Genomic DNA, 7,519 nt, shown 5'->3' on the forward strand with positions numbered 1-7,519 from the left:
TTACCTCATTGAGATCATCATCCCCTCCTATTGTCATAAGTGCTAGGTTTGATACTTCTTGCGATCCTTTTTCATCACTTGAATCTTCCTCACTATCATCCCAAGTTGCAACCATGGCTTTCTTCTTGAGTTTGTTGATAAGTGGGCACTTCGATCTTATATGGCCAGGCTTCCTGCATTCATAGCATGTGATTACCTTTTTCTTTTCCCTTTGGTTCTTGAAGTTTCTGAAATTTCTTCGCTCTCTGGTTTTCTTGAAGAATTTTCTGAACCTCCTTGCTAGCATGACCAACTCTTCATCATCCGGTTCACTCTCCCCATCACTCTCATATTTTGAAGCTTTGAGAGCAATGCTTTTCTTCTTCTCCTCATGCCATTTTTCTGCTGCCAAATCTTCTTCATATGAAATGAGAGAACCAATTAAATCATCAAGAGATAAAGTATTTAAATCTTTGGCCTCTTCAATAGCGGTTCTTTTAGGTCTCCATTATTTTGGAAGTGACCTAATGATTTTCTTAACTTTTTCGCTATTTGAGAAGGTCTTTCCTAGGGCTTTTAGGGTGTTTACTATGTCCGTAAATCTCGTATACATAGAGTACACACTCTCATTTTGTTCCATTTGGAACAACTCATACTATCTAGTGTACCTATTAATTTTCGACTTTTGCACTTGATTTGTGCCTTTATAAACTACTTCAAGTTTGTGCCAAATTTCATTGGCACTTTCACAACTAGATACTCGATGAAATTCTTTCTTATCAAGTGCACAAAATAAAGCATTCATAGCTTTGGAATTTAGAGAAGCTTTTATCTTTTCCAATTCATTCTATTCCCTTAAAGGTTTTGGAATATCTTCCCCGAATTCATTTTTAGTTAGGGGCAAAAAGGGACCATCACATACAACTTCCCAAATTTCATAATTTAGTGCTTGTAAATAAATTTTCATCCTAGTTTTCCAATATAGGTAGTCATTTAAGTCAAAGAACGGTGGTCTAGTTGTGGATTGTTCTTCCCTAAAGGTTGAGTCATTTTGGGTTGTCATGGATCTTTTACTCTAGACGGTTAAGTCCTAACAAGAGAACCAAACTCTGACACCAAATGAAATTCTAGTTATGCAACCCAAGAGGGGCGTGAATTGAGATTCTAAAAATTATTCAATTCTAAAACAAAATATCATGCAAATCTAAAACGAATTTAAAGCAATAATAATTAAATCAATCATAATATAAAAAGATAAGGGAAGAGAGATTCAAACATGAAGATTTTTACGTGGTTCGGCCAATCTTGCCTATGTCCACGCCTCCAAGCTTTCCGAGCTTGAGGATTTCACTAAGCAAGCCTCCAAGGCTTCAAATGCTTACACTTGACTTCCAAGGTGTCAATGAACTTTTACAACAAGAGATTATCCCCAATCTCTTAACCCAAGCGTATCCCAACACTTACAATCACTCAAAGTAAAAGATTACAAATTGTTTTTCTCTCACACAATATTTAAGATTACAAATCAATGCCCAATGTGTAAATAGATGAAGCAAGAATGTGTTTAAAGCTCTATGAAGATTGTATTCTTGAATATAAGCTCAATGGTCGTGTTGTGATCAAATTTTGTTTGAATTTAAATGAGCTTATTTATAGTTGGAGCTGAAAACTAGCCGTTATTGACTTTCTGCTCACTGTCAGATCGCTGTTAACTAGATGTCGGATCGCTGTTTGACTGGTCAATATGACCGTTGGGCTGAATTTTCAAATTGTCGAATCTCCGTTATCTAGATGTCGGATCACCGTTTAGGTCCAGAGGCTAATCTTCAGTTCTGTTTAATATCGGCGAGCCGTTTATCAGAATTGTCGGATCGTCGTTTAGGTCCAGAGGCTAATCTTCAATTCTGTTCGATTTCGGCGAGCCGTTATCAAGCTTGTCGAATCGCCATTTTCCACATTTACTACTGCAGTGAACATTTTGCAATAGAACAATTTGTTTCCAAATCTTTATAAAATCATTTTATAAAACTTGTCAAAATAGATCCATTTACAGGATTTGAAACAATATTTGTTATTATCAAAATTCTCAAAGCTTTTTCAATTGAAAACCATTAACATGAAAATAACCAAAAATCATTTTCATAGAATAAAAGTGAGAATGATGATTTAAAAAGTATATGAAAATTATTTTGAGCTTTTAAAAGATTAATCAATTGAAATCAAGTTTGTTATCATCAAAATCAATAATAAAGAAATATTTATGTTTAACAGAAACATGTGTCACCCAAGTGACATTAACTCTTTATTGTTTTTGTTATTTATATCAATTGTTCTCGTTTTACCCTTTCATTGTTACAATTAAGGGCAAAAGTTAACAAATTGTCAGATGTCTGCCTATTTTTAAAAAGTGTAGCACCTTTTTTATATTTGTTAAAATGTGTGTCATCCAAGTGATATATATATATATATATATGTGTGTGTGTGTGTGTGTGTGTGTGTGTGTGTGTGTGTGTGTGTGTGTGTGTGTGTATGCATGCATGTATGTATATGAGACAAGATTATTCCATATAGATGTCAAATCCAAAAAGAAGTACAAAATTGAATTTTATTTAAATGTTATAAAATTAAGTTCTTGTTTGTTGATCAATCTACTATAATAAAAAGGGCTAATATATGTAATGTTTTTCCCTTAAAAAATAGTTTATAACAATTTTCTTATTGTTTGAAGTCCAAATAAATGGAAGTTATATATATATATATATATAGACACGCACACACACATATACATATATACACACACATATGAATATTCATTTTAAGATTTAATTGTCAAATTGCTTGTTTCTACCAACAAAAGGAATTTCGGAACTAGTAATTTATTAGAAATATTTGAGAGATTAATTTTATACTGTAACTTTAAAAGATTATCAACATAAATAGCCCATTTTTTTTTCATTTGGATGAAAATATTTAAAAATACGATACAAGTTATAGAAATAAAAAAAAAACTTGATATTTTGAATGGCTTATTTAGTTACGAATCAAATTTCTTACACACAATTATAGCTTATTTAAATTTTTTCTTTTATTTTGCCCAAAAATTTAAGAATATGCGTTTCTTTCTAACAAGAAAAGAAAAAATAATGAATAACAAGAGGAAGAATAATTTTCATACCTCTCTATAGGATATTTTAACTTCAATGTACGTGACCCAAATCTTAGTTTTTCCGAAAAAGTTAAGAGTGTCAACCAAGCCATTGGCTGGGTGACTAAGTGGCAAAGACTCTCTCAATCATAAAGGCAATGAGTTTAAGTACCATTGAATTCATATTTCTTTGAAAAAAATTATTTATACATGTGGGCTGATCTCGCTTATATTTGGGGTAAATTTTCGTACTATGTTCAGTAGACCTCCCAACTATGTGATAATGGTATTAAATATGTAATTATTTAACTTAGAAGATGATCATTTTGTTAACTTATAAAAAAAATGTATAATAATCTTTTTAACAATCTTGTCAAATGCAGGATAGTCTTTTCATCAATCATGTGCAAGGCATTTGGTTCTTGTTACGTGGAAAATTAACGTGAGCCCAACTATTAATTGAATTTAGCTCTAATTAATAATATTTAAAATTCAAAGTGAATTTAATTCATATTCAAAAAGTAGCTCTCAAGAATTAAGGTTGCTGGAAGATTAACAGAGCAATCCAACACAATAACAATTAAATTAACGAATATATCGAACAATAAGTGATTAAAGTAAGAGTAGAGAGTTTAAAGAAAGAAAATGTAACAATTTTACGTGATTCAAAAACATTAAACTGAGAGTTCCAAACCAACTGAATTTAAGGATCCCACGAGAATAACCTTCTGCCTCCAAAGCTTAATTCTTTACAATTGTCTTCTAAAATAAATCAAAGGATCTTTACAAGTGAGGTGTATCTTTTACACTCAACCGCAAGTGTATTCTAAATAGTTACAATCACTCAAATAAAGAGCTTTTTACAATCAAGAATTAAGTTCTAGATCAATATGGAATTGTATAAGTATGTAAATGAGGACCTGTCTATGATACAGATTCTGTAACAAACATCTCCCGTCATCCCACCATCCGATTTTCTATTGTTTAGTTTCTCACTCCACGTCCAACCACATCCAACGGCTGATGCTGCAGTCTGTAGCTTACAGAATCTGTAAGCTAGTCAAGTCCTGTAAATGAACGCCTTAAAGTATTAAAAATGATCCAAGTTTTTGCTCAGACAAAAATGATCAAACTCGTTACATTTAGGTTTATATGGGTTTTTCCAAAAACTAGCCACTACTCTCATAAAATTTAAATAGGTACGATATTGGTTAATCGGTAGAAATTAATGACTAGCAGCTGATTGTTGACTTATCAAATGATTGTTAGGAAGAGAGTTCACGTTATCGGTTGACCTGTAAATTAAAGTAGTTTTTTTTTTTTTTTGAGAAAAAGTAGTTAATCACTAAAAAAATAAAGAGTTTTATCGGTTAACTAGTAAACGTTATCAGTTAGCCGTTAAGCAAAAGCAGACTTTGAAAAGTTTGCATTCTGGTCCATGATTCTCGAACTTTGATGAAAGTTTGAAAGTTCTCATAAGATTTCGAAACATAAGAAAATAGGTCTTCTGTCATAATATCATAAATAGCATTAGAACCACATAATCTGCCAAACTTTTTCAATTTTAGCCCATATACTCAGTAGAAATTCCTTTTGATAACACATTTAATAATTTTTTTTCTTCAAAACAATTTAAAACAAATAAAACGATATTGTCGCCTCTTGTTCATTCAAATTCTAAATAAGAACTAATGATTTTCAACCCAAGACTATAATCTCAATTTAACAGCAAGCGCGTGCAGCATGCGATAGCGGTTTGTGGATGAAAAAAGGGCTGGAGGGTTGACATTTAGTACGGGTTTCAAGTCGGAAAAGCGAGAAGAGTTTTAGTGGGCTTGCGGTCTGCAATGGAAATAGTTGGTTCTTTTGTTTGGAGAAGATTTCAAAGGAGACCACATTTTTTTTTTCCTTCGGTTGAGATTAGTAAATTCAAAAACGATAATATTTTTAGCTGTGTTTGAGATCTGAGTGGGGTTTGAGTAGACATATATTATTTCTCTTCCTTGTTTTTTTTTGTGTGGGACCCACAATGTTTTTTTATGGAGTGGGACCTGTTAACATTTAAAATTGTTAAAATATGTAGGACACCTACATGGGGCCTACACTCTATAAAATACAAGTAGGAAACAAATTTTGTCTGTTTTTCAATTTTTTTTGGTCTCTTTGAAATTGATAAATCTCGCAAAAATGTTCCTCCATCTTCATTCCAGAAAAAAAAAAATGTTCTTCCACCTTCATTTTTGCAAATAAAAACAGTGTACTAAACCAAATACACCCTTAATTCTTTTACAAAAATCATATTGCATGTCAACAAGCTGCTGTTACTTTTCAAACTAGCCAAGTGTCCTTACTCGTTAACCATCACCATTTTCAATCTTTTCCTCTTTTTTGTTTCTTCTATAATTATTTTAAGTCTACAATTTTAAGTGGAATTTTTCACATTTCTCTAGTCAAAAGTGTTTATTACCTTTTTTTATTATTTAGATTTTTTTTAAAAATTACTGAATAAGTTCAATCAATTATTTAGTTCCAATAATCATCTTACTGTAATCTTTGATTGCCCAGAGAATTTGTACACAACAGTTATGGATGTTGTTTACACTAGATGAATACACGAACTACCATAATTTCTCTCAATGATTTCGGCATCAACTTTATTTTCAGGTATCGATTCTTCCTTAAATCTTTTTTTTAATATAAAGAGCATTATTATAATTTTTTCTTTAATTTTAAGTTTTTTTTAATGTTGATGATTATTTATTGATTTTCGTCAGTCGCATGGGATATGCTAGAGGATCTTTCAAAAATAACTGTGTGCTTCTGTCTATCTTTAGAACTAATGGTTACGTCATTAATGATTAATTTCATTATATATTGGTCCATTTATTCTCATTTCCTCTTTTCTTTATTCCAATTAGAATTTTTTTCCTAATTTTACAAATTGCTCTAATTAATGTTCGTGGAAGAAAATTGGAATAGATTTATGAGTGCCCTTGATTGGTATAGTAGAAAATTAGATGCTAAGCTTTTGTTATAAAATCTTTAATTATTATTATTTTTTGGATACCAACTTGCTTGGAAAAATTTACGAAAAATAGCCATAAAATTGTAAGATTTTTCAAATTGGCCCGTCAAACTTTTTCCTATTATAATTAGCCAAATGCTATTTTTTTGGACTAAATAGACCTCATCACTTTCACTTTCAACAAATTCATAAACAAATGTCATTGCGACAAAATCCATAAAAAAATCAACACCTCAATACTCCCAATAAATTATCAAACCTCATCACTCTCAACAAATCACCAAACCAAGTCAAAAAAGTATTACATAACTGAAGATATAATCATCATTGGAGAGCTTCTTATGATTAATATATGATCTTACACAATGTAGACTTTTAATATATTAAGTTTAGGATATAGGATCAAAATTAACATAGGTTTTATTGCAAATGTTGTTATTTTTCATCATAAAGCAACATAATTTCTTAAGATACTTAGTTTGAGTTGAGAAATCCAAGAAAAAAAAATCATTGAAAACAACAAAATTTGAGGTAAAACAAAGCCAAGATAATGTGCAATGGTAGTGGGACAAGTGCTTGTGGCACATAATCACAGTATGTGTGACAACCATGTAAAATATGTCGGGTACCTTCCATAGGTACATTCTACATCTGTCTACTTTTGGCATATGATATATCGTTTTGAAACTTACAACGAGACAGACCAAAGAATATGCATTCACACAAAAAGATAGTTTTAGTATGACTGTCTTTTGGTGCTATAAGTCCTATCACTTTAATATGCTTTAATTTATCTCATCGTAAATTTTGAAACAGTATATTATACACCTAAAACGGGCACATGTAACCTAAGTTATGACCTCCGAAAGGTGCTTGACACATTTTACATGGTTGTCACACATACTATGAATATGTCAACATGCAACTTTATGTGAATGCTTGTCGCACATGAACTTCCCCATCGCACAAAATCTAGGTTTTGTTTTACCTCAAATTTATATTATTTTCAATGATTTTCTTGGACTCCTCAACTCAAACTAAGTACCTTAAGAAATCACATTGTTTTATGATGGAAAATAATAACATTTACAACATCAATTTTGAACCTAAATCTAAAACTTAATACATTAAAAGTTTATATTGTGTAAGAACATACACTAACCCTAAGAAACTCCTCAATTAATAATTATATCTTTAGTTATATAATACTTATTTGATGGGGTTTGGTGATTTGTTGAGAATGATGAGGTTTGATGATTTGTTGGGAGTGTTGAGAGTATTGAGGTGCTGATTTTTTCTGGATTTTGTAAGAGTGGTGTTTGTTTGTAAATTTGTTGAAAATAATGAGGATTATTTGTTTGTAAATTTGA

This window comes from Citrus clementina, unplaced genomic scaffold (genome assembly GCF_000493195.1).
Source record: "Citrus clementina cultivar Clemenules unplaced genomic scaffold, Citrus_clementina_v1.0 scaffold_1, whole genome shotgun sequence".
Lineage (NCBI taxonomy): Eukaryota > Viridiplantae > Streptophyta > Magnoliopsida > Sapindales > Rutaceae > Citrus > Citrus x clementina.